Source organism: Motacilla alba, chromosome 1, assembly GCF_015832195.1.
Source record: "Motacilla alba alba isolate MOTALB_02 chromosome 1, Motacilla_alba_V1.0_pri, whole genome shotgun sequence".
In the NCBI taxonomy this organism is placed as follows: domain Eukaryota; kingdom Metazoa; phylum Chordata; class Aves; order Passeriformes; family Motacillidae; genus Motacilla; species Motacilla alba.
In genome coordinates this window covers 19,443,443-19,471,377 of record NC_052016.1, presented here as the reverse complement: position 1 = coordinate 19,471,377, position 27,935 = coordinate 19,443,443, and the positions used below count along the sequence as shown (strand labels likewise).

Here is a 27,935-nt window from a genome sequence, read left to right as displayed (position 1 = left end):
AATTATATAATAAATGATAATGAAAGTACCACAAACAGAATAACACCTCTTTACAGTTTGTCTGAATTTGATGAAAAAGAAAGCCATAAACAAGATCAAGGAGTGTAATGGGATTAATCCGAGATTATCTTAATTGATCCTTTTCATAAATACAGTGAAACCACATCCACCTAAGAGAATTCAAGAGGGTAATGAGTAAGCAGGAATTACCCAACTTTAACGTCAGCATTGGGCTGATAATATCAAACAACCATGCAGAATACTGGACACAAACTAAATTAAGATAAAGATTAAAAGCTTCTGTCGCTTACAGAAGGACCAACAAGAGACCTACCTGTGTATCAGCTTTTGTTTATGTAGGCAGAACAGATGAAGATAGCTGTAAACTTGAGACTACTCTGGTATGCCAGGGGTATGCTCCCTAGCATATGCTTATACTCTAAAAGAGTGAGATAAAGCCTTTTCCAAAGGTAATCTGGGTTATTTTTCTGCCTACAAAGTCTGGGGCCAAAAGAAGGACATTTTTGTTTATCAAACAAAATGTGGTAAGACTATTTGTAAGTGGTTCAAACATATTTATGATACACTGAAGTGCACTTAGTACCTACTTCAATATCTGGCTATTGTTTAAATAACACATGACTAAAATCGTTAATTGTTAATAATCAGAGAAAGCTGGAAACTTTACTTAAGGAGCTATGGATCATAGGTCAGCCTTGTCTTTATCAACTCAGTAAAAAAAAGAAGGAAACAAAGGCAAATACCTAACAAACAACATGCTGCCTATCACCCACTGGCAGTTCAAGCATTTTCCATACAGAATGTGAAAAAATGTATATTATCCTAGAAAAAAAATTGTTTTACATCAAAGTCATTACAATCATATTTGTAATATTGCATATTTATATTATGGAGGGGTTTGGGGTGCTTAGTTTTAATATAAATCATCTTTCACATAATATATTTTCAACAGTCCAAGTTTATATTTTAAATCTGGAGCAGGGAAGTCTTAGATTCAGTGGAGGGGGATCAGGTTAGGGAACATTTAATGGAACTAAAGTAGATATAAACAAATCCCTGAGACCTGATGGGATCTACCCATGAGTGCTGGCCCCTGCAAGGCCACTCTCAGTAATCTCTGAGAGGTGGTTGTGACATGACAGGTTCCAGAGGACAGGAAAAAAACAAATATCAGCCCCATCTTTCAGTAGGGTCAGAAGAAGGATCCAGGGACCTCCTGCTCAACCTCACCTCAGGCCCTGGGACAAATCCACCAGAAAAACATTCTAGATGTATTGCAGACAAGGAAATGACAGACATAATAAGCACAGGAAAAGGGAAAATCATGCTGGACCGACAGAGAGCTGTCTATGATGAAATGGGCTGTGAACGTTCATTTTCCATGGCCTCTCATAACATCATTGACAAAGGAATGAAATACAGACTAGGTAAGGGGACAGTGAGGGGGACTGAAAGCTGGCTGAACTGCCAAGCTCCAAGGGTTGTGATAGCACAAAGTCCATCTGAAGGACAGTCCCCAGCGGTCTACCCCAGGAGTTCATCTCAAGGATAATAATTTTTAATTCTCTTCTTCCATGACACAGGTGATAAGACAGAACACACAACCAGGAAGTTTGCTGATGATGCAAAACTGGCAGAAGAGGCTGATATGCCAAAGAGTTGTGCCCTTCAGAAAGAAGCAGAGAAATGGGTCAACAGGAACCTCATAAAGTTCAACAATGGAAAGCACAAAGTCCAAAACCTGGGGAGAAATAACCCTAGACAGCACTACACACTGAGGCCGGACCAGTTTGAAGGGAGCTTTGCAAGAAAGAACCTTGTAACCTGATTGGCACCAGACTGATCACGAGCCAGCAACGTGCCCTTGCCACATGCTGACATCCTGGGTTGTACTAGGATAAGCAATGTTACCAGAACTGTTTCTATTAAATTATCCAGGCTGAAGGGAAAAGAAAATAAATCAAAACCCATTTGAAGTTAGATAAGTGTATATATATCCACTATATATAAGAGAAAGCTATAAAGTGAAGACAGATGTGCATCATCCATTAAAAAAAAAAAAAAAAAAAAAGGGAGACTAGGGGAGCTGGGCCTCTTCAGCCCACAGGACATAAGGCTCAGGGGAGAACATATTGCTGTCTACTTCCTGACCAGAGGATACAGACAAGATAGGGCCAGACCCTTCCTGCAGCTTCACATTGAGGCTACAACATAAGTCAGAACATGGGAAATTCTGATTATATATAACAACCCTTTTTGGGTTTTCTGTTTGTCATTCTACCATGAGAGTGCTCAAACACTGATACAGGGTGTCCAGACAGGCTGTGGAATCTCCTCATGGAGGAATTCAGTGCAGAAATTCAAGACACAACTGGACATAGCTCTGAGCAACCAGATCTAATTAGATATGTGTCTGGAGGTCCCTTCCAGTCTCTTTTTTACTGTAATGCTGTGATCACAGTGACTGCAGAAAGACTAAGTATGTATTTCTCAGGCAACTCTCCAAGCATAAATGCATGGAGTATAGGAGCTTGTAGCTGGTTTGTTCTTGATGAAAACTAAAAGAAAAAACAAATGAATGTCACAAAAGACAACAAACTTCTCTTTCAAACTAATTGCTCTGCAAAACTATGAGCAAGAAGTTACCTTAGTTACCAAAGATTGTTTTGGAAGATTTCCATAACTGACACTTTACATTTGTTTTATTAAGTACATAACAAGCTACACAAATACGACAGCAAGATTTTCACTTTGGAAGTCACATGTCATTTATACCTTTCACTGTTACTCTGTCAACACAGTGGATTTTTTTCCTCACAGACACACATAGTCAAATGTTATCTAACTCCTGGTGAAAGTTCTTGGATGAACTACAAGATATGTTAGTATTATTAAGAGAACTTACACCAACAAACAAAGCAAACCAAACTAAATGAAACAAGCAATAAGTTATTAATGCAAGAGAAGAATCCTGAAAATATTTATCAAACATGTGTTGGGTGGTGGCCAGGGGAAGGGTAGAACATGAAGCTGGTTGTTGCAATATCCTCCTAATATTTGTTGAGTAATTACAGCAACCCCTACAAGTACAACCCTGTGCTGGACACCTTCACTGATGGCAGAACCCCAAGGGTGAAAGGATGTGCTTGGCAGATATTTGAAATCAGCTCAAATCAGCTCAGCTGCTGCCTGGCCATGGCTCTGTCCATAAGTACAATGTCAATGCAAGCAGAGCCTTCCTCACTTCAGCCTTGGGACAACTACAGAATCACACAAACAACTGGGTTGGAAAAACCTCTGAGATGATCAAGTCCAACCTGTGACCTAACACCACCACATCAATCAGACCATGCCCCTCAGTGCCATATCCAGTCTTTCCTTAAATACCTGCAGGGACAGTGACTTCACCACCTCCCTGGGAAGTCCATTCCAGTGTCTAATGACCCCTTCTCTGAAGAAAATCTCCTTTATGTCCAACCTAAATGTCCTCAGGCACAGCTCAAGATTCTGTCCTCTCTTCCTCTCTATATAAAGAGAGCTCCCCTTCTCCAACAGGAATTCCAGGAGGCCTGCACAGCACCATAGTGGACAAGAAACTGGTAGTGGAGCTTCCTTTGCACTTTAACCAATTCCACAGCACAGACATACCCTGCAGCCACAGGAGTTAGAGCTCAAAACAGCACCCACCGCTGGCATGTTCGTGCTGAGACCTCCTCCCCTCACACCACACCTGGGATCACTGCCACCATAAATACCTCAGCTGATTGCACTTAGGTGCAGGTTTTCTCCCACTGGGACTGATAACAGAGCAGTCACTGATGAGAACAAACCCCTCTGAGTGCTACATTATCTATTCACAGGGGAAAAATATTAGAGCAAACAGGTCTGAAATAGATTCACATGCTTCTCTATTCTTCCTTGAACTTCACCGTTCCTTGAATTCTCTTAAAGACCACTTGTCTGTTCTAGGTACTTTCCCTAGATAAACATTGGTATTGAACAATCCCCCATACAAAAGAGATTTTTAATTGTTTACTGATCCTTCATACTCTAGATGCCAGGTGGATAAAAAGGTTGTGCCCCTTTACATTGGATTCTAGATGCTATATGAAATGTTACTTTGGTTTTCTTGAAAAAAATTTGGGGCCAAACTCACATAAAAAATTGAAAAAATAAACCAGCTGTATAGTAAAACAATTTTGGTAGAAATGACCCTAAAAGGGAATTAAACTACAGACATCCAAAGGAGTTTTCAGAGTACACTCTTTCTGGCATAAATGGAAACAGCACTTCTTGGCACAGTGCTTAATGGCATACAAATTTATTAGAAAAGATTTTGCTGCCCTGAAGACTTCACATGGTTTTTAGCTACCCGAGTAACCTCTACATCAGTGGTTTAATTCACTGGCTAGTGTTTAGAGAGTTCCTATGAGCTATAGGAGTTAATTTTCTTCAGGGCATGAGTTTTAGGTTACTTTTTTTTTTTCAGATAAATAAATTCCAAATGTCATCCATGTGCTTTCCTCTGCCTAGCAATCCCTTGCAGGCATCATCCTGCACATCTTTTACTAGGGAGTTAAGATGGGCATCTTCATTCTTTCCTATTGGGCTTTTCTTCCAAAAGATTAATTTCCAGCCTTTCTTGTTTGTTTTATACTGGGCTTGTATTCCCAGGATACTTCTTTAGGAAATTGCATTTTCAGACTATCTTTAATATCTAAGAAGCCTCTTTGAAAGGGCCAGCTTGTCCTGAAATAAGATTCAAGATAAATTGGGTAGCTAGAAGCTTCATATACAAGCACAGAAATGAGAAGGTCAGATATTCTTAAAAACCAACTGAAGGCATAGACTCTCTGTAAATGTGTAATAATATTTTTAGGACACTTGCATGAAATTTTCTCATTTTCACCCTAAGCTTCTAAATGGACCCTTACTTGTATTGCTAATTTATGCAGTATGTGATGTGAATAAACCAGTTGTAATCACTTAGGCAACTCCTTATCTCTGTTATTCTTTCTCTTCTATCTTTTGCTCTCTCTTCTATCCTTTCACTCAGACATAAGTTAAAAAAATAGCTGAAGGTTTTGAACCTTTCTTCCTCTGCTTTGCCCTGACTAGTGGGCTGGTTACACTGGAGAGATCAGAGAGCCTGAGTCAGAGTTCACCATGGTATGCTCAGGCCATAAAGGGGAATATGAAAAATGCCAGCATCTCTGAAGTATTCAGAAACCCACTGAAACCTAAAAGAGACCAACTGAGGCCCTCCAAGACCTACTGAAATGTAAAATTAAAATTCTAGAGCACTTTTATGAAGTACCACAGCAGACCCCCTTGGAAATCCATGGACTACTTTTCCTTCAGTAAATTTGAAATGGATCTGAAACAATGAGGAATGATCTGGACTATTCATGGATATTACTGCTTGCCAGTTGTTCAAGATTCAGTGTATTGAAGCTCTGCTATTTTATACCAGTGCTGTAATTATCATCACACTGAATTGAAAACATACACTCAGCAAGTGCTATAAATAACTACAATTAATTGTGAGCTATAAATAGTTGCAATTAATTCTGAAGAAAAAAATTTGATTTTTAGATCAGAGTAACTTTAATAAATACAAATTTCTCTTTCTAAGGGCAGTCTTCACTTTACATACTCTTTTACTTGTCAGCTCCTTAAACAGAACTGCAGTTCTGGGGCTGCTTTCCATGTATAATTATCTCTCAAATCATACCAACCCAATTAACCTCCTTCTGTGTCTAGTTTGCACTCGGGCCAAACCCAGAAGCACAGTCACTGAGAGCCCAGGAAAGGTACAATCAATCTGCTTTTGGTTTAGGACTTCTATGCCAAAATTCAAATTTGCCCAAAGCAGGTCCTGATTGAAGCAGCAAATATTCTGCTCAGTCCTAAGTTGTTTTTATAATGTGGAAAGAATACAAACTCTTCAGCTGCAGAGGCCTAGAGCTCTCTCCTTCAGTTTTAACATGCTCAGTTATTCTGAACCGTTGATACCTGGGCAGATCAGAGAAATTTTTGTAGGACCATAAAAGGCACCTTCCCTTCTGCCCTGTTGCGTTAAAAGAAAGGCAGACTACACTTTCTGGAACAGGCTGCCAGAACATTAGCAGAAAGATGGGTTCTCTCTATATTTCTGAATGGTGGAAAGAAAAACAAAGGAGCAAAGATGGATCATTTTAACTTTAAAAATGCCCAGTTTTCCAGAAATAGATTGAAAGTAGGATTTTAGAATGGAAAAGGTTAGATGCCATTCAGAGACAGCCTTTGCCAGCCTGAAAGCAAAGTCATTGCAAACCTGGACAGGACAAAACAAAAGTCCTAGGGAAGCATATACAGAATATTTTAAAACATTAAATATATAAAAAGTAGAAATGTATACAAGAGAAAGTCCATATACAAGGTGCAAGAATAGCAGTGAGCTTAGTAAGATCTGATAAGTCTCTGCATCTTCTTTGGCAGCAAGCTCATAGTTATAAAAATGGAAGTGCTTTACTTTATAAGAATTTTTAAAAATTTTTCTCTGGGGTATTTATTGACTTAAAGTGCAAGAGTTCCAAGCAAAGAAACTAGAACTGCATTCCCTCCATCCAAGTCATCAGCTTCACACTAATTGAGTAATAATCACCACTAGTTAATGCAGCTACCCCTCACCATTTAAGCTGTAGACTTAATGTTTAAATGAGGATTTGTTTTTCCAGATATGCAATGTAAACTCTCTAAAGACATTGAAAAGAAAGGCAATAAAAGGCAGTTAGAAAAGTACGTGGTTTTGACTGCAGTTTGACTGCAAGTTTGACTGCAGTTCTGTTAATTTTATGTGATTTCTGGTTTGAGATCTAGCTGAACACATTGGTGGGAGGCTATTTAAATGGGGCTGGAATTGACACCTTCTGAATTTTCAACACTATTGCACTCATAATGCACTGACAGCATTAAAACAACAAGTCACATTCCAAATGTTGTGTTCACAGTTACCTTCAAGTACTTGGGCTGAGCTCACCCTGACAGTGTTTAGGAATGAGGCATACCCATGTTGCTTCAATGTCCTTTTTGGGAAAGCACTGATAATACTCCTTTGCACTTATTCATTTCTAGCATACATAGTTCTAAGGCTACTAGCGAACAATAAATTTGAATGTTAAACTATTCCGTATCTACTCAGCTAACACACTGCTCATATTTCTTTTTCTAAACTTACATATTAAAGTAGGTGAGACGTGCTTCACCAAAATTAAGGGCAGTTTTGACTGTTGCTTTTTTCCTGACCTTTTTCCTCAGTGCAAAAAAAAAGTTGTTTTAAAAGTCCATGTTGTGATGGTGTCATCTGGTTTAATATTGAAAAATTCCCTAATTTACCATTTTACATTGAGCAGAACAATGCTTCTATTATCACTTGAAATAATGATTAAGATTGGCTTCATCACAGATTCTGATTATAAAATCTCTTTAGTTACAAGATAAACGCATTGGCCTACAGTCTTTTTATAACATATCAGAACATTTCTCTTACACACAAAATAGTCTAAACTAATGACACTCACAGAATACAGAGGGATCAGACTCCAAAAGAAGCTACAATATAATTGTTTTCCCTTATGCACCTTCAAAATCTAAACTCTCTTTTGGGACATGCTTAGCAGGAGGGCTGGAACTTGAGGCATCCAAAATGCTGAAGAGGAAGAAAAGTCAAAAATAAGAAAAATATTTATAGTTTGCATGGAAATCGTTGTAGAGACCAAGTGTTTCTGTTTGTTTTTATTTTTATACCGGGGGTATATTTCAAGTAATCTATAAGAGATTTTAAACAGTAATTGAGACTCTTAATACTGTATAATTAAAGCAATAACTGTAACAGTTAATATTTCAAAATATTCTGTCTTTGTCAAATCAGCATTTTATTTGTGATGTTCAGCAGATGTTATACCCCCCTAAATAGGAAGGTATGTACAACCAATAACTGAAGTTAAATAAATTGAACAAGAATTAATCAAAAATAACTAAAATTTCTATTATAGTTTTAATTCTTCTTATGTAGCTATAATACTTACAGATAATGATTAGCTACATGGACAAGGAATGCACACACACCAACACACCTTTCAATGCCAGAATCCATAGGAAATTATCACAGAATGATCTCAACCCACGTTAGTGCTTGTGGAGCACTAACACTACTTATAATGGAGACTGAGGAGAGGAAATACCAGCAAAGATCAACCACTTAAATCTTTCTGCAAGCACTGGAACTGACACAGCTAATTAAAATGGTTTGTGTAAGAAACAGGCAAGTCCATAAACACAGTAGAAAGGCAAGTAATTCAGCAGTTAATTCGCATAACAAAAGCAAGTCCATAAAGTTGTTCCCAATTCAAAGCTGTCCTTAAGAAGTGTGTGTCCTCAAGCGGGAGCATGCAGAGGCAGTAAGGGTCATCAACTCAGCATCAGATACTGCATGTCATGGGCAGGAATCAGCTGTCTGCTCCCAAGGAGAAACAGGATGAAACTTTGTGTAACGGACAGGAGGGGTCCTCTTGTCACTGCTTGGGTCCCTCTCCACCAACTTCTGCCTCCCTACCATTACTGGATATATTAAAAATGAATCAAGATCCACTGCAAGAAACCCACAGCAAAGGTTCCAAAGCAAGCTATTAATTTCTCACCTCTATATAATTGCTTTAGAGAATTCAAAATATACATGCTTAGTAAGACAAACATGAATAAATATCCGCTGTTTTGAATTTCCAAGAGTCAGTTCTCCAAAGAGTCACTTCATAAGAAGGTGGAGCTTTTTCGTTTACTTATTCAACTGAATTAATTTATTATTCCTCCTGCACATTTTACTTAAGTAGTCACACTGTAAAGACTTACTCTACCATTCCCTCCCAAAGTAAAGTGAAAATTTCATTTTCACGTTGGTTTCAGTATTGGAAATAGCACAACTGGCACTGCTTGCTCCTTATTGCAGGCTTTGCCTTTCTTCAAAGACAACTTTGTTAATATTATTGAAATAAGAACCTCTGGAGTAATTTTTCTGAGCAAGAAAATGTTTAAAACAGTTTTGAGAGAGTGTGAGGGTACTTACTGGGAGAAGAGTGGCAAGTAGATATAAAGGAAACAAAAGGCCCAGTTAGAAGAGGGCTTTACTGAAGGTCCAAATGTCAACTAGGCTGGAACAGAATAAAAAATTGTAATGTTTGGGTAGAACTGGATTTTGTCAGGTCGTTCTCATGCTGAGCTTGGAGAATAGGAACAGGAAGATGGGCAGAGATGTCGCAGTCTGCCAGGCAAACAACTTCTAGTTTCACACTAATGTTTCACCATACTCACACCAAAATATAAACTCTTTGAGTTCAGCCCTGTTTTCACAAAAAAAAAAAAAAAAGGTGCTCGTAACAACCAGCTGCTTTAGTTTTTAGTTTTCCACATCTCTTTCCCATTGACAGCCAAGCCAGCTGTCCAGTAAATGCTGTCCAATACTTGCATGATGCAGAGGAAGGAGAAGAAAAGAAAAATGTCACCCCTGTGCTCCAATTGGAAAGTTTCACTGTTGTCTTGGGCACTGTGTTTTGTGAGAGCCAACTTGGGTTTTATAAGTGATCCCTGCCAGCCATCCTGCTCTTCCCTATCAGTCTGGGAGGAACAGATGGAGCAAAATCAGGTCTTCTACAGGGGTTTTAGTGACAAGTTACTGTATTTCCAGTTAAAAAAAAAAAAACAACCAAAAAACCAACTAAACAACAAAACACAAATGTCAAAGAGAAGTCTAATGAAATATTCTTGTTCATAAATGAACGCTGAAGTGAACAGGAGAGAGAAATGTTGCCAGTGGCAAAAGAAGATATACAAATAATATTTAAATACAGAGCCTCAATGCACTGTGAAATAGCATTTAAAAAGAAAAAGACAGAAAAACTTAACACTGCAATTGCTTGAAAGCCCATTTCACTGGACATATGTAAGTTGGGATTTTTCCTCCCAGTTATACAAATATTATTTTTAAATGTCCTAGTTTCAAATTTGGAAAGCATAATCCAAGAGATTCAAGATATCTGCTGGACTGCAGAAAAGACTGCCAGAAACAATAAGAATTCCATTTTCTACTCAGGAATAGAGCAAAACCTCTTTATTTTATTAAAATTTATAAAGGAAAACTATTTTGGGAGGTAAAGTATGGATTCTGCAGTTCCAGAGCTGCTTTGGACCCAATAGTTTGAATAGCTTACTGAGGGACATATCTACTTGCAAAATGAAAAAAAGATATAGCTGAATAGAAACTTCTTTCACAAATAAAATATTACAATCGATTTTAGGAAACTTATAACTTGTAGGTCACCTTGTAGAGCATATTCTAAGCCATTTACAGATAATTGTGGTGAAGTTTGTAAGTCATCTGTACCTAAAGCATGGACACAGACAGGTCCCTCGAATTGCCAAAGTCTTGATTTGCATGAAGTAAACCATATTTGTTTTCAAAGTGAGATGTTTTCAAAATATTTTGCTTAAGGTAATAGAACAAACAGAGAACCTGTTATGGATCTCAAAGACATTGCCCTGGGGCTATTTTATTCCACAGCCATCTAATACAGGGACTTCTAAGCTCCTAAGCACCTGGAACTGGCTGCCATCACAGAAAACATATTGAGCAGATGGTCTGCAACCTGTTTCAGATTGCAATCTTCATGGACCTAAAACATTAATTTCAGTAAATTATGTAGTGAAACCTCACCAAAATGTGTGATATTTGTAAAGTAGGATCTCATTTTGAAACCCTCTTGATTCAACATAAGTTTAATTTTCATTTCATTGTGCTAACATAGTATATGTCAGGCATGCAACCCTAACCCATATCAGAACATCATATGCACCTAATGACAGCGAAAAAACTCACATATTAAAATTTCTTTTAAAAGACCAAAATAAAAAAGGGTGGGGCTGGTAGTTTATGAAAAATATGCTCTCTGATAGTAAATGAATATTCAGTAGAACATAGAACTAGATTGAACCTAATCTAAAGTAAAAACCTCAAAAGTGTCCTCACATGTGGACATCAGGTCCTCAGCTCAAAATATTTTTGTTTTTCAAATTTGCTCCTATTGCACTCTAATAGTTGCTAATGTAAACAAGCAAACTGACACATCCAATTTTAACTCTGATTTATCCTGAAGGGGTAAATGTAAAACTTTAGGATCTTGATAAGCTTTCAGCACAGTGCAGCTGTTCCTGTAAAGATGTAGCGCAAGTGTACTACCAAATCTTTAGTTTGGTTTCAGATGTATGAAGCAAACATAAGAGGTTTAAACAAATGGACATTTATTAAAGTTTACTCAAGGATGATTTGGACTGAACCATCACTAGGATTCAGTCGTACTTCTTGGTGTGGGCAACCATCATGTTTCTGGCATAGTCCACTGAAACCTCAGCCACAAAAACATGCACAAAAATCCTGGGGCCATCAGATGTGTCCAAACAGAAGTGAGGTTTTTGAAAATAATATTCAGTGGTTTTTTACCTTTTTACAAACACATTTTTGAAAGTGTTTCTTTTCTGATAGCCAATATTACAGCCTTAACTGTACATAAGCCATGAGTAAAGATATCTGTATGCCAAACATCTGGAACAAACAGGATTTCAGCCAGGCAGGAACAACTCACTGCGTGAAGGTGCTCTGGACTCCCCATGGGGCAGCCAGCTGACCTACACAGAGTTCTGGCTGCCAAACTGTGTCTTTTAAACAAGTTACACAGCTAAGGAGACTCATCCCACTCCTGCACTCCCCAAATATTTATCCATTCTCCTTAATCCTCATCCAGCAGCCAACAGCTCTTTGGCAAGATGCGAGGCCAAAGATGTCAGCCCTCAGCGGTCTGCGGGAGGCCCACACGAGCTGCAGCCACTTTATTTTTTGTGTGCTCATAAAATCCCCTTTGACTTTCGGGTTGGGAAGCAACCCATACCCTTTGTAAGCATTTCCACACATTGGAAGAAACGAGCTGCACAAATCCCCTCTGTCGTGGTCCCTCTCTTCTGGAAAGACACCAGGTGACTCAGGGATCAGCAGGTGTTGCTCTGGAGAAGTGCCACCAATGACCAAGACAATTCTGAAGCAATGTACCTGTGCTGCCCACAAAACAGGATGATCAGGGACAAGAGAGAGACCTGTCAGGAGACCAAGAAAGAAGTTACACTAGGACTGATTTAGGAGAAAAGAAATCCCTATCAAAGGAACAAGGTTTCTGATTTTACAGTGAGGTCAGTCAACAGCACTGACTTTTATCTGTATTTCAGATTTAGTTCCCCTCACATTTCTGATTATGGGCAGTTTATGTATACTTTCTATTACATTAAACTTTTCATGCAGCTCTCCAACATTATCAAACTTTTATGGTACACCAGCGAAGTAAAATTTGCTTTCATAGCGTGTCTAAGTGTGTGCCTTTCCCTTCTACTTTGTTGGTATTATGACAAGTCAAACACACCCAGGCTCAGAAAATAGATCTGTTCTATAAAGTAATTTTCCTTAGTTTTAAAACAGTAACTTTGTTGTATCCTTAGATGTGAGGACAGATTACTATGCAAGTTACTTGAAGTGGTATAAATTCTTCCATGGCAGCACAGCCCAGCTACAAAATGTGAACAGTACATAGTCAAATAATGCATAAACTTTAGATTGTATGAATAGATATGCTCAACTCTTCTATTAAATGTTGGTGTCATAAATTAAGTCACTAGATAGGCTGTTTTGTGGAGTTAGGACTTTGTAATAGGACTACTTATTATTCGATAAACTGTAAGGAGGAGCAATGATGAGTTTTAAAAAGCAAAACCTTTACCTGAGCCCTTGGTATGCTTTACATTTTCTGCTGATGCCTCTTTCCAGTTACCTTTCTAATTCCTAGGGTTATATCAAATTCTGCCTTTCCAACATGCAGCTAACTCAGCCTATGAGTATGCTCAGCAGACTTTTTAGCTGAGCAGCTTGAATGTTTATCATTAAACTGAACTGTCCATGCTTAGTAGTTTACAGTGCACTAAAACAAAACTCAGTCTCATAATGAGCTGTTGCAGAATTCCCTGTCGAAATTGGTTCATCTCTTCCCTGTTTTAAGTGCATAATTTTTCAAAAAACAGGTTTAAAAAAAAAGAAAACTCAAAGTAACTGTTAAAATATTGTATTTTTCTCCCTTGTCTCTGAATCAGAGATGTTATAATTATCACTCAACTTCTTTCTTAAAGCCAAACCAAAACAAACAAAAAATCTAAATCAAATAACCCAACAGCTACAAAACCTCACTTTCTGAAGCAGAAAACACTTCAGCTTCTGAACTTCACAGAAGTTAAAACCTCTCAAAAAGTGTATATCAAGGAAAAACTGGAAAACTCATCAAATTTCACTACATGTATTACCTCTATTGCATTCACTACTATAGTGTATCATTTAGGAAGTGTGTTAGAGGTGTTTTATCTTAAGTTTCACAGCAAGAGTGTATGCTGAAAATTTTACAGATACCTCCAACAAAGAGGGGAAAAGGAGTAGCTTTGCTTGCTTTGTCACTTACATTGATCTATTTAAAAAGAGCTTTCACAGTAATTTAAAAGTAATCAATCATTTAAGGACAAGCCAATCTTTCTATTTACCCAAGCCAGACAAGGACTGCTTTTCTAATTTCATAAGGACTCATTACCTGGTAGATGAAAAACAAAACATAAAGCTAAAGCATAATACAAAAAAAACCCCAAAAACCCACACATGGAAAAAAAACAAAAAAAAAAAAAAACCAAAAAAAAACCAAAAAACAAACCCAAAAAACACCCCAAAACCAAAAACCAAAATCTTAAGGTTTATTTTATTTGATTTAACATATAGTCAGGAGAGCAGATTTACAACCTTGAAAACTTACTGCTTCTTAGTAGTGTAAAATACATTTGTGCATGCCTCAAAAAGCCAACAACTTTACATTAGCTAATGCCATCTCTTTCAATTGTTCATCTCCCTGACCTGCTTTGCTCCAGTGAGTCATCATTTTAATCCTCCAAGTGCTTCTGCTGCACTTACACCACAGCATGGAGATACCATCTGCTTTTCAGCTCAAGAACTGCTACAAGAAATCACTTCACACCTGCCAGCCCAGTAACTGAGATGTTTTACAAGAGGCTGCTGGTCTTGTTCTTTCTAAAATACCTTGTGCTGATCATTGTGTTCCTCTCCTGAGAATGGCCCAGGTCAGAGCAGGGGGATATGGAGGTTTGGCCCTTGCATAGCAGCAAGAAGAGGCAGACTGTCCCATGCCTGCTCCCTGCATTGTGGCCAAGCAAAGCCAGCACATGCTGGGACCACCTTTGGCTACCACTGAGGCTGCTGGAGGGATTTTTGGGCTGGCCCCCAGCACTGCAGGCCTGATGCCCATCACAGGGCTGAGGATGCCTCGCCACTGCCGATGCCTGGAACCACCTGCGGGCACACAGCACAGGGCTGTGGTGGCCGGTGCTGGGCCTGGCCCCAGGGGGCTCCTCCAGCCCCAGTAGGGAACGTGCCTGAGCTGCAAGACATCACTGCCACCTCTCTGCTGTCCCCATCTAGCCACCACTGGAAGCACCCAGAGGGAAAGATCCAAACCCCGGTGATGAGTACCTATGTCCCACTGCTCCAGGGCAGAGCATGGCAGTCTTTATCACCCTCATGAGGAGAAGCAGAGAGGCAGGCACTGATTTCTTCACTCTCATGACCAGTGATGTGACTCAAGGAAATGGCAAGAAATTGTGTCAGGGGAGTTTTAGGTTAGGTATCAGGAAAATGTTCTTGCCTCAGAGGGTGGCTAGGGACTGGAACAGGCTTCCCAGGGCAGTGGTCATAGCACCAAACCTGACAGAGCTCAAGAAATGTTTAGACACACTCTCAGGTAAATGGTGGGATTCTTGGGGTGTCCTGTGCAGAGCCAGGAGCTGGACTCAATGGTTCTGATGGGTTCCTTTCAACTCTGCATATTTTATGATTCTAAGGTGGCCCATGAACCTCACACGCCTGGAGACTTTCCTGCTTCCCCTTAACACAGCAGCTCCCCCTCCCTCTCCATGCCCATGACTCCTTCATGGCACAAGCCAGTAGCTGTGCTGAAGTTCCAACCCTGCTGCTGCTGGAAAGTGCATAACCACGGGCAACAATTCTGAAGCAGCCAGCAGCCAGAGACCTTAAGTTCATCATGGATGCCAGGTGGCCAGGAGCAGGGAGTCATTGACAACATCAGGTGCCACACTGCTGCCTGTCATGCTGGCACAACTCCCTGCTGGCCACACTCACTTCTTGGCCACTTGGTAGGACCCAGCACAGCTGCAACCCCTATAATCACACCAGACAACAACTTTAGTGAAGAATTTCAAGCGAAAACTATAACTGAAAGTAAGAGCAGGGGCCACCTTCATTTCAAGAAAGGTGAGCAAATGTTCAAAAAATTCCTAAGAATACCTACTGACCTCAAGTTAGTTCAGCTCTTCTTTGGATTTGTTTCTACTTTAACCCACAATTTGATATCTTGAGAAATTAGGTAGTTTTGTTTTTCTTTTTTTTTTAAAATAAAATACTTGCGGCTTTCAAATAGAATCTTTTAAACATAGAGTTATCCTAAAAATTAAAAAAGTCTTTCTTTTCTACTTAGCACCAGGGAAAAGTTTTCTTACATCTGGAAAGGGAAACAATAGCTTCTGCCCCTGGTGCAAAAGTGTCATGCTGGTAACATTGACCTATTTCAAGAGGACTCTCTCTTCCTCCTCTGTAGCCAGACCAGGAAGTAGATTTCAGGTTCAAGCCCCTTTTTATTGAAATAATTAATTTCTTGATGCACATTTTAAAAGCAGAAGCATTTAAAAGTGGCATAATCAGAGTTATCCCTGGAAGAAGGGTTGGGCTGCTAATGAATATTCCAAACCAGCATGATATCAGCTCTCCAGAGATAGCAGAGGAGTACCACCCTGAACAGGGCTCAGCAGCAATGAAGGAAATTTAATCTTAAGTTAAACAAGATGGAAGGCATTTCATAATGTACTTGAGATGAATATTTTATTAATCACACAACTACAGAAAATAATTAAATCCACAGATAACAATTTATAGTAATAATAATAAACATGATTGGAGAAACAGCATTATCACAGTGCAATCCCTCAAGTATACTCTGCTCACCAGATGAAACTAGATAAAATCTAAAAGAAAGAGCATGTACAGCCTCAGCACATGAAGCAGAAAAATGCAAATATTCACTCACACAAAATACAGGGGAAGAAACAAGTAAATTACCATTGGCAAGGACACAATATGATATTTAGGAGTCTGATTGCTGCTCCCAGACTCTGTGAGCCTCTGGGTATGTCGCTTCACTCTGATAACCAATTTATATATCTACAAATTAAACAAGAGAGTAGGGTTCTCTTGGCAGACTGAGAGAGTTTATGCTGCGGGCAATATTTTTTAAAAAGGCTTGGCACTAAGAGTGGACACGACTCCACCAAACATGAGCTCCTGATGCACTGTCAGGGCTGAGGGGAAAAATGCATCCCCAGAGGACTCTTTGGAAGGATCCTGAAAAGGACTGAAGAACTTGGATTACCTCTATACTTGGCACTATAGCTTCTGGTGTTGGAAGGCTGCATCAATGTCTGATGTGCACAACTCAAGAAATGCCCTAAAGAGCCTCATGAGTAAAGGACCAGAAGAAACTCTTTAACACAGTCAATCCTCAAAAATTTTGTCTGAATGGATCATTGTCTATATGTTTTGACAGGAGGTTTTTACAGGTAAAGACAACACTACAAACAATTCCCAGTAGTCAAGTTCAGATTATATAGATATATATGATCGCATCTATGTGATGCAGGTACACGAGGTACCTGTTGTACTTCACCACTGGAACACCTTCCCAAGTGTGATGACATGTTCTCTGTCTTTCACCCATTTAAATCAAGACTGGATTTTGCATTCTGAAAATAATAGTTCCAACAGGAATTCATTTAGATTACATACACAGTGTTAACCTGATTGATCTTACTTTTCTGGTTGTGCTTTTTCTTTTTAAGCTACAAGCATCCACTACACTCAACAATATTTATGTATGATATTATATACTTAGGCTTATGCATTTCAGTAGGCCTTGTAAAACAGTCTTAAAAACCTGATGAAAAGTCGCAGTTGAAAAGTACTGTTCATGGGAATACTGGCTCCTATAATATGATGTGGTTTTCATATTGATGAGTTGAATTATAAAAATAACTTTTTCCTTTTTATGTTTTAAATTAATGGAATGGTAAAGAATAGCATACATCACAGCATACTAAACTTGGCATACACTGCACAGTTGAGACTCACATATAAAGATGTGGAAAAGGGGTGGATGAGAAGATGTAAGAATGACCAAATAAGTTCTTGAGGAAAAACTGTGTAGGAGCAGCTACCACAAAGTAAAGCTTCACAAACCCAGCTGCAGATTTTCTCCTCATCTAAAACTTCCCTGTCAGGTCCCTGTTTATACTCTCCAGCTGCTGCCTCCTTTCCTTGCCACCCGAGGCCTTTCCCAGCTGTTCTCCACTTCTCATCCCAAGTCTCCACCACCTACATGCTCCAGCTGCTAGATTATTCAAATGGATGCTATGGGCCAAACAGTCTGTAATCAATTAGTTAACTCAAATGACTTCTTAATTTACAGGGAGAGAGAGGACCATCCAACACGTTGCTTTTAGACACAGCACTCAGGTTACTTTATGTTATTCAGGTTTGTTATTTCAAAAACGGCAAAACAACAGGCTGCTTTCATTGACGTGTTCATCTGTTGCATCACTCCAGTAACACAAAGCACTCATAAACCCTCTTTAATTGGTGTTTTAGGGCAGGTTTGTGGCTACAAGCATTGCTAAAATATTGCAAAGCAGAAGCAAAACTAAACCTTTCCCCATTATCCCAGACACTACAAACATCAACAGATATTTACATTGCAGTCTAGATATTGATTAAATTGACAATTGCCATTTTCTGCTCTCTCATTTCTGCTCCATTTGGCATGTGCTCAACTACCTTCAGCTAGGAAGGACCAAAGAAACCAGATGGCATTTTAAGATAATCTTTTTGAGATGATCTCTTGCTTTTATTTATATATAGCTATGTGTATATATAGTCCATTTATTTCTATCAAAGATATCTGCACTGGGCTAAAATTCATGCTCTATATGGATACACTGTAAGATATCGTTGTAGGTAAAACATAGAAAAAAGAAGAAGAATGAAAAAAAAATCCAAAACCAACATCTTTTATAGATCTTGCCATCAAGTACAACTGAATGAAAGTACATACAGAGGGACTTCATAGCTTTCTCTGAATACATAGCGTATTGTGTAGACAAGCAGACAACATCAGGGATGGATTCAGACTTCCAGTTTACATTTGTCTTTGTTATATTAACATAAATCACCTTTAAAAAGGATGAAGTTTCAAATAAGCAGTGGGTCCTTCCTTATTACAAGACCAGGTTTGGGGGGAAAGGGTTCCTAATATCATGTCTGCATTTAAATTATATACATCAAGTTTCCTAAGTGCTCCAGCTACATATATAAATATATATATTAAAATATAAGTATGTATATGTATGTATATATAATATATTGCACATTTGCAGATACTCTCTGTACTTATATTTAGCTTCATTGTCATCAACAGTATGACAGCAGGATACTGTTCAAAGGAGTTGCTTTATAGATGCAATCAGGGATTTCAAATGGAGGCTGTTTTAATCACAAGTTCTGCCTTCATCAAAACCCACTTTTCTATTTATGGAAACGCACTGGTTTTAATTTAAATGCCACTGGTGCACAAAGGCTAATGCGAGACTAGCTGAAAAGATTTTAAGTGTTTCAATCTTATTGCAATAAATATTTTCGCTCCATTTTTTTTTTTAATTTAGCATGTTTAATTACCAGGCTTCTGTTATTTCTGCTCTTTATAGAGAAATTCTAGCAACACACTTCTAAGAGGGCTAAAATTACTCTCTATATAATCTACCCGCAGGGCTGTGATCTGAATAGAAACTGTGTTACTTGATTCATTGCACAGTACGCTTCTGTTGTGCATGTTTTTCTCTGCCACCATATGACAGAAGTACTGGCACAGTTCTTTCCAGTTTATCAACATTTGAGATGTCCCAAGTGAACCAAATAAATTATTCTTTTTTTTTTAAACCCAAGCAGCACAAAGCCAAGATTGAGTTTACCTACCACATTTAAGTTATTCAGATGAATTATGGGCATTTCTGTGCATCTCTCACACAAACCTTGGGGTTTTTTAAGATTTCCCTCAAGCTACCAACAAATGCCCCTGAATGGCATGACCTGAGCAGAGTTCAGCATCATCAATCTGTTTCTGATTATGTCAATTTATTATTGACTATGAATATTATACATATATATATATATATATATACACACACATATGTATATATATCAATCAAGATCCCTTTTCTCAGCCTTACTCACTGAGTCGTTACAAAATATTCCAATTTTATCTTTGTGAAAACTTTCCAAGTCCTTGACTTTTTCATCATATGAAGTTCTGAGAACTTTTATCTGTCTCAAAGCCTCCACTTCTTCCAGAAAACCGATTAGGTACCAATCTCATGGCTTTCCTCTTTTTCAGGACACTCAAAAGACCTCTTCTCTCACACCCCAGGAAATTTTCAAGAGGGGTTCTACATGATAAAATAAGCAGTTTCATCTCTCTCTCACCACCCACGCTCAAGGGGTGTTACATAGAGCTGCTTTATGTTTTTCACCTTTCCATACAAGTCTTCTTGAGCTACCACAAAACTGGAATTAGCAAAGTTAGCTGCTGGTGTTTTGTTGTGCTAATGATTCCTGCTTGGAAAGGAAAAATGTGTGAAGCAGAAGTAGGATTGAGCCTTCTACAATGCCAACACATGCTTCGCCTACCTCACATGCACTCCCTGTCACTTATTGCATTATGTGGGAAGTCACCTCATCCTTTTCCTGTGGCCTGCTTCCCTTAGGGGCATTCCTTGTGCCTAGCAGAACTGCCTGGTGGGAAAACAGCAAGGGCCTCTGGATAAGGGCTGCCATAAACAGATACGAAAAGGCAAAAAGGAAATTTAATAAAGTAATTTTACCTGCTGTATTGACACACACAGTGCACTTGCATGAGGATTTTCTAAGCCCAGAACACATTAGTTTCACTCTGTGCGCATCAGTGTACCTTGCACAGATATATGGGAGTCCTAAGCACATAAACAGCCTCTCTGGTTTACTGGGAGCTTCATCTATCTTTGGCAAGAACCTGCTGAAGCATGACTAGATGTCTGATTCGTGAAGGAGGGAGGAGAAGGAGAAAGAAAAGCATTTTCTCTTGCAATGGGACTTTTCACGTTACTAAGCTACTGTAAGTGTTGCAGTACCTGTGGCTGAACACCTCTGAGAAAACCTGTACCCTGAGCCCCCTGACTTCCAACATCCCAAAGCAGAGCTTTTGGAAATCACACACAAAGTCACACATGGATTTTAAGGCTGTTGGATGCAGGCATTTCCAGTTTATTGGTGCAGAAGCACGTGCAGTGGGCTGTAACCAAATATGTGCTTACATCTGGAAGCGCTTTAAAAAATGTGATTTAAATATAAAAAAACCATATGAAACACATGATTTTGCAGGAAGTTCTAACATCACAACATGCTGCTAAAAGGAAAAGCACACTACTGGTCTGGCCCCTGGTTACTGAGAGGACAAAGAATTGGAGAGCCCTGAAAGACAGAACTCCTTGCTTGAAAGCAATAATTAGCTATTGCATGTACAGAGAATCTGTCCTTCAGAGAACTGCCAGGGTTTATCCACCAAAAACGATGTTCAGAAATACCCAAAAAAGGAGCAACAGAAAGACCTCCATATGCCACAGAAGACTTTATGCTCTGATTTGCCACGTACAAGAATGGAAGATGCTCCAAGGAAGTCCTTCAAACTCTAAAAGCCCTGAAGAGGGGAAAAGACTGGTGTGCTGAGCACTGAAGTTGTATGCATGGCAGATATTGGAGAATGGTCACTGTCGCTATATCTGTTATCCAGCATTTCAAAGTACAGAGAATATCCTAATTGCTACCAATCTTTTAAATTCAGCTGCAAATTCCATCCAAAAGCTGTTGCTGAATGGACTTCTGCTTGCAGTGACTCGAATCATTAAGATTTCCTGTTGCTACTGGTAACATCTCCATTTATTGCAAAATGAATATTTAGAAGTAGCACCTTTCCAAAACAGTCCATGAAAGACAACTGTTTCTCAAATATGAAATGTTTCCCTTTTTCTCTAATAAATAAATTAGTGATTGCTGATGATCATTGTCTGCCATTGATGTTCATTCAGCTTGTAAAACAAAAAGCACAGTCATAGAAAATGAGTCAGTGATTTTCCTTATCTTGAATGACATTAGGAGAAGGAAAATTATCTTACACAAGCTACAGCATTTTAGAAAATCAAACCTGTGTAATCAATAGCATCATAAAAGGCAGTAAAGATTAATTTTCATTGATGAACCTTGTTTGGCTGAGAAATAAAATGCTCTTTTAAAAATCATTTAAGTAACAATAATAGGCAAGCATTAATATTTTCAGTATTAACATTCTCATCTTTAGAAAAGACTAATCCCAAGTTTAAAAAAAGCCATTTGCAATTTGCCCAAGGCAAAATGGAATACACAGACATTTTAAATGTAAACAAATAGAAAATACTGCACTGCGTTAAAATCAAGTTTTTATCCTCGTCTAAACACATCTATTCTGACTTCAACTGGGCCAAGTAAAGAACCAAGTTCTGGCTAAATTCACACTTGGAAAAAGTAGATTTCCTCCAATTTAAAGTTTATCACTATATTTCATATCTCAGCATCCCTATTTTACTGTTTATACAGAATTTAACTACAGTTGGCCATCTCATATGAAAGATTAGTAGGAATCTCATGTGTTCAGTGCAGTTTGTGAAGACTGAAATAGCATGTGATTTTTCCATGCACGAGAAAATGCTCAATAAATAGAGGGGGAAAAAAAGCAAACAAGATGTTCTTGTTTGCCTATAATAAGCAATTTACATCCTTTTAAGATCTTCTGGCATTTGGTCCTTTATTCTTCTGCAACAGCAAGCCCAAGGTGTCCTGTAAGCGCCAGATTGGATGAAACCTGTTTTCCTATAGATTTCTGCTCTTTGCTCTGTAACTCCACATTCTTTCTTCTCACTGCAAATGGCCACATCTCCCCACATTGCTTATTACACTGTCACCTGGCAGGAGAAACTGTACTGTGATGAGTCTGGGACTGCACACATTTTTTGTTTGGCCACCGAGCCACTGCCAAGCAGAATGTAGAACAGCTATGTTCTGCCTGCCTCTTCCTCTAAATTGGCACCAGTTGTGGGTTTTTTCCTCCATACACTCACAGATTTTCATAAAACATGAAATTCATTGAGAATTTCACCTCTTAGATTTAACTGAGAGACACAAAAGGGTTCAAAACACATGAAGGAGGGAAAGAAAAAAGGAGAATATACAAACCTTAGTAGAAGTTAGAAGTCTCACTTAGAAAAGGAGAACAACAAATATTTATTAATAATACTGTTGATAATATGCCAGCTCTGTGAAATCCAGTTTGGGTTGTTTGGGGTTTTTTTGAAAGATTCTAAGATTATGCTCTTAAATATGTTTTAAGAACTGAGATGAGGGACCCGGATTCCAATACAGCAGGAATACAGCATTTTACTTTCAAGTGTGATGCGCACCTCAATTACCACTTTAAACTACAGGACTCTCACTTCCTGACTTTAGATATGCCAATGACCGCCTATAAAATGCATCCAACCAGATGTATTACTCACAGAGCACAGGTAAATTGACCTGCAAAGTTAAAAACAAACAAAAAACCCTTCTAGATGGATACTGTCAAGTTAATGTACTTGTAGCTAGAATGGAACATATTCATTTGAAAAAATACATAGAAATACTAAAAGATTTTAGCAGTAAGAAATTACATGTTTTAAGTGATTTGCCCAAAGGTACAAAGAAGTTAGGTGACACCTTGAGATTTCTATATCCAGAGGTAGATTGAAACTTTTAGGACCTAATGCTGTGGTAAATTCAGAATAAACCCAGAATGAAGGAGATGGATGCAATGCCACTGAGTACTATGTTTCTGTAACTAAATCCCTATAAAATTATTACCTTTTCAAATATTTAAAATGAAATAAAGGTGTTTGGCAATTCCAGTGTCTGAAGTTGAAAGTTCTTTCCATCAGTTCATAACTGGACTGTCTAAAGAACAAATTCCTCCACCTGAAAATCAGTTGGGTGTGCAACTGTACATATATAGCACAATGTAGATAAAAGAGTGGAAGTTTCATCCAAAGATTCTGAGGTTTCAGTTTTGCCAGGTCAAAAAACTGCTGTAATTTTTTCCCTTTCAGAGTCCATGCCCAATGACTGAACACTGTCATGCATTGCTTTTGCTCGTCATCTTTTTTGAGTATTTTTTTCTAATAGCCATGTAGAAAGGAGCAGTTTTGGCCAAATTTTACACAAAAGAGTGGTGGATAAATACATGAAATAAAGCATACCACCAGTAAAAATTTGAGAAGACTGAATTCCCAATTATATAAAAGATTAAATAGATGGAATGAAATTAAGATATTGTGTGTCACAAACATGTCATTCCCTAATACATAAATATTAATCACAAATAAGTATTCTTGCAGATGTTTTGTATAGAATTTTCTATATTTCTATTCAAAAAGCAATTCAAAAGAGGGATTTTTTATGACCTGCCTGTATGCAAAAATAAAATGTGTATATACTCCATAATGTAGCAGTATATAGCTTGATTTTTAAAACAAAACAAAACCAAATAAAACAAAACGAAACCAATAGGTTTTTGAATATTAGTAGATGAAAAAAAGAAAGAAACTTAAAAACAGTGTTGGCTTTGAGTTAAGAGTTGGGAGGTGGCTACTGCCTGTCCTGCCAGAGAGTAGACAGGACCAATTAGCTGAGCTATGTCTACCAAGGAGTATCATGGAATCAGGAAGAAGCCTGAAAGATCCTCTAGTCCCAACCCCCTGCCATGGGCAGGGTCATGTCCCACCAGACCAGGCTGCTCAAAGCTTCATCCAACCTGCCTTGAACATTTCAAAGGCTGGGATCTACCAGGACTGGCACCTCCCGAGGCAACCTGTTGCCTATCTCACCACCCTCCCAGTAAAGATTTTTTTTTTAATCTAACCTAAATTTTTCCTCTTTCAAATTGTACTCATCAGTTCACAGCACTGTTGTGAATCACCTGGTGGTAATGTCAGCAGAGAAGCAGAAGTTGTTGAGTTATTGCAAATATGTATATAGTGAAAGAGATAAAGAGGGGGAAAAGACCTCTAACACATTTTTAACACTGCCTGGTCCTGCTGAAACTGCAATCTAGGAAGGCTTCATGAAAAAGAAGATGGAAAGAGCATTCATTCATTGCCCATGTGAGATGTTCCAAGATGACAATCTTGCTTCCTGTGATTTTACTTCCCAGCATCCAGCTAAGTCAACTTTGGACACATGCTCATGGCAATTTCCTGCAGCATCATGGTCTCTAAGGACGGGAGACTCAGTGTTATCCATATGCAATGCCCAGCTTGTCTTAAGATCCAAGCAGCAAATCAAAATCAGTGCCTACCTTGATATCTATTGCCAAAACACATGTAATAAGTAGCTATAATTTACCATTTTCAATATATAACAATTGAGATCTCTTTTTATGTCAAGCCCTTTAAAAATAGTCCACAAACCACCTGTTGATCACATTGTTCCAAAGGCTGTTTTTCAAAGTCTTTTGTTGAGTTCGTTTTGTTTACTTCATTTTTAGAAGGAAAAATATAATGCATTCCTACTTCTGATGCTTAAAATAATTTCAACAGACTTCCTTTAACATAAAAAAAAAAAAGAAAACAAACAAACAAAAGAATCACCTGTGGTTTTGGACAATGGAAAATTTCAGGCGAAAAAATACAGTTAAAGGATGAGCAAAGTGATAGAAAGCAAATGGTCTGATATATCTTAAAACATGATTGAGTTACCAGATCCAAATTTTTTGGTTGTCTTCCAGACACTGGCAGTGGATAATAAATGAAGAAGAAAAACAAACCACAAAGGAAAGAATTTAGGGAATACTACTTTCTCTATAGCATGAATGATCAATTTTTACAGTTTTTGCCTAATACTGATGTAATTCTTCTTGATGTCAGTGTAAAGGCAGATGGACCTACAATGGATACTTCTGGAAAAAACCTTCCTTATGAATTTTCAGCCAGAGTTTGAAAGAAGCCCTATGGGGCTCATAGAAAGTGCATTCTGGTTTCCACGCAATTCAAAGGTATTTCTTTCTAACACAGGTTGATTCTGTCATGCTGCTGTGTCACATTTTGTATGTTTTTTGAATAAATTTCTGTGCCAATCACTGTCTCTTCCATTTTCATTGTTTATATGTTATAACTTACTTTGCCCCACTAAAGGCACAGATTTTTATTTCAGGAATTTGTTATATACAGACTAAAATAACAAATGCTTAGTGACAACCAGGCCACAATCATTAACAACTTATAAAATACAGACCAAAACCATAGGCAGTATTTTCATTGATCCTCGACCCAGAAGAACTGCAAAATCATATCTCCTTAGGAAAGGCACTTTGAAGCTACTTCCACCAGTCTGGCCATAACAATATACACAGTTTTGGTTAGCAGAGAAGTGTGGGGGGGAGAAGAAGCAATGAGAGAGCACTGGGATACCTCCATCCAGCTCTGCCACAAAGGAATGTTCTTAGGAGGATGTCTTCAGCTGCTGCTGCTTTTTGGAAATAATGAAAATACCCAACAATAATGGGACATGTACTCCAGCATAGGGCCTTTTCTTTAATTTAACTTTTCCTTTATCATTTAATACAATATCATTTAAACAATGTGCACTGTTCAAAAGTGGACCACTTGCAGGTCTTTCACAGTAAATTTATGGTCCAAGGAACATCTTTTGGGTTAAGAGAAGATGTGGACAGCTGATGATACAAATTGAGTACTGTCACTCAAAATGGCCTAAAAGAGGGAGAAGAGTGTGCTTTTTGCAGTACTTGAAGCTGTATTTGTTACCTACCTCTATCATGTGGCTGAATAAACTGAGGTTACATAACTAATACCACCACAGTCTTGGGGTTTTAAAGGTAATATTAGAATTGGGAAGTTGATCTAGTTATTACCTGAATCACGAAACATTTCTATAACAGAGAGACAGGTATTTCAGAAATTGGAGATAGCACTGTATGTACTTCCGTGGTTGTGGACTTTGGCATCATTTCCAGTAGAATACTGAGGAATCTTAAAACATTATGGTGCCACATTCATACACTGAAAACCATCATGAACACAGTTTTTAACTCCCCTGCTGGCCTCACTCAATCCCTACCAAAATCAGTAGGATCTTTGACAGAGTCACAAATAAAGCCATGGGTGATGAAAAGAATTTAAGTGGATGGCTTGGTCAAAGGAGAGGCAGAGGAAAGTCTATTGATATTTCTCATCCATCTCCCTCAGAGCCAAGAATTGCCAAAAGTCCTTCCATGGGACAAGAACACTTAAAAAGTTACAAGGATCTTGTAGGAGTTGAAAAAAACCCCAAACTTAACCTGTGCTCAAAAACATTCACAACCTGACCTGATGGATGTAACCATCCATCCTCACCAATACCTGCACAGCTAGACAGAGAGAAGTATATAAGAGCATAAAAAAATATAAGAGAATGTTAGGTGGAAAAGAGAGGCTCCATGTCACATCCCCCTCTCTGAAATACTGTGATCATAATTTTGGAAGGAACAGCCTACTTTCTGGGGTCAATTTATAACTTCAGTTATAAAACTGGCTGCCAGCAGGGGAAATGCTTCTGAGCAAAATGAGAGAAAGACAGCAAAATTCCCAAGGCTCATCTCCAATCATTTTAGACAGGGTGGGTTTCTTCTCTCATGCCATGCTCCTTCTACTTTTAGGTATCCTCTGGTTTGGTTTTCAAGTTCTGCCTCTCTTATTACTGCTCCTATCCTCACTTCTGCTTCTTCTCTCTGATCATTTCCTCTTACTCACATATTAAAAGTACCTAAATCACTTCATAGGCCAAATGTTTCTGCTTTTATCTCTTCTTCTTTCCCCTTAATCATCACTTTCTGGGACAGTCTTCTGGTGATGGTTTGAATAAGCTGTTGGAAAGTAAAAGCAAACTGAAAGTTAATTTGGATATTCCAAAGATCACATTCCAATGTGATAATGAGTTGCAGCTGAGAAGATGAAATAAATTTTTGTCTTTGTTTTTTTTTTTTTTTTATTCTTAAAAATAAAATCTTTCAAAATGACTAGGAATTAACTTAGAGATATTTTTTTAATTCATCCTAACAACACTGTGATTCACTGACTCCACGAATACTAAAATACTCTTATACCTGTGAATTTTCCTTCATCTGTTGTTAGGGACATCATCTTGTCATGACAGCACAAACTAGTTCCTCTCTTTGAAAGAAAAATCAGCGATTAGTCTTGAATTTCCATGATTTCTACAGTGACTCTAAAGATATGCATAGGTGTTATGCAAACCTGTTTCTGTTATTATACTGATACCAATAAAAAGGAACAGATCTAGTAAACAAAGGGTTTCCTTCTTCCATACAGAACAGAACGAACCTAAAAGTGAACTTCCAAAATCACTTTCTATGTAATTCACAAAACAAATCTATTGACTCATTGAAAAATATTAATAATGTAAAATACAAACCTTTCAAACATTTTGACCTTTTCAAAGCTACTTTTTT

The 27,935-nt window shown here is 38.2% G+C and overlaps 1 protein-coding gene across 11 annotated transcripts in view; it reads right to left on the bottom strand.

Moving 5' to 3' along the window:
* LOC119704257 overlaps nt 1-27,935 on the bottom strand; it is a 279,500-nt gene that overhangs the window by 194,400 nt on the left and 57,165 nt on the right. Inside the window, exon 1 of one of the 11 annotated variants that reach the window (XR_005257909.1) lies at nt 335-1,925. The exons of the other annotated variants lie outside the window; for them this stretch is intronic. The gene's annotated coding sequence lies outside the window, so the exon portion shown is untranslated. Of the gene's footprint in view, nt 1-334; nt 1,926-27,935 lie in introns of those variants that run through there. 11 annotated transcript variants of the gene reach the window in all.